Below are 1115 nucleotides of genomic sequence, written 5' to 3' on the forward strand. Positions count from 1 at the left end.
GACACTTAATGCACAGAGCCACCCAGAACAACCCCCAACTTTTCATTCATTCATCCGTCCATTCATTCAACAAACACCAGATGCCTACTATGTGCCAGACCGTAGCTGAAGCCCTGGGGATGGAGCCATGACCAGTCGCAATCCTTGCCCCAAATAGCAACCAGATGCCTTCATGCAAATTCAAACACGATCACAAAAAAGATGAATTTAGGTTGTATCTAGACTATCTTCTTTTTAATAATGTATATATTTTAGAGGTCTGCCTTTTCAAAGATGCTCAGTGTTGGGGCATCTGGGTGGCTCAGTTGGTTAAGCCTCTGCCTTCGGCTTAGGTCATGATCTCAGAGTCCTGGGATCGAGCCCTGCATCGGACTCTGTGGTGGTGGGGAACCTGCTTCTCCTTCTCTCTCTCTCTCTGTCAAATAAATAAATAAAATCTTTTTTTAAAAAAAGATGCTCAAGCTTTGCGCAGTGGCAGTATCGTAGCCAATGAGGTTTATCCGAGGTGCGATTATTGCTAAAAAAAGATGCTCAAATTTTCTTATGAGAAGTTTTTGTAAATGTACATCAAAAAAGAAAGTTTGCCCCACATGCTCCCAAACATAATAGCCAGTCAACTACTACAGTCCATATGGAAAATCAATTGTGTTCTCTTAATTCACTTTCCAATCCATGTTATGGTCTTGCTGTGTAATGAAAGTCTTTAGCTAGTAGTATCTTTACATTGCATTTTTAATTTTCAAAGCATTTTCATATCTATTCATAAATTCAAGCCTCACAAGAGCTTTGGTAGGTAAACTAGACAGGACTAAACCCATTACACTAAAAAGGATCCCAAGGTACAGAGAAAGTTGGGTGATGGTCTAAGACTGCTCAGCTAATCAATTAAAACAAAATACAAAAACAGAAACAAAATTAAATCTAGTACCCAGATCTCTTTCTACTAAAAATTTTGTGTATTTGGAGTTTTTCCTTATAAATGAATTTTTATGACCTCAAGTTACACATGCTACTTCCACCCCTCACCCCTCGCCCAATAACCTGACAGCAAATCTCTCAGCTTATCTGCAGCCTGTGTGATTAGCAGATAAAATGACTAGTGACATGTATCAATT

The 1115-nt window shown here is 39.1% G+C and overlaps 1 pseudogene; it reads left to right on the forward strand.

Annotated features, from left to right (window-relative positions):
• The first annotated feature begins 460 nt into the window (after positions 1-460).
• On the forward strand, positions 461-573 carry LOC122918973 (annotated as a pseudogene).
• The last annotated feature ends 542 nt before the right edge of the window (positions 574-1115 follow it).

The sequence above is a fragment of the Neovison vison genome, chromosome 10 (assembly GCF_020171115.1).
Source record: "Neovison vison isolate M4711 chromosome 10, ASM_NN_V1, whole genome shotgun sequence".
Classification (NCBI taxonomy): Eukaryota; Metazoa; Chordata; class Mammalia; order Carnivora; family Mustelidae; genus Neogale; species Neogale vison.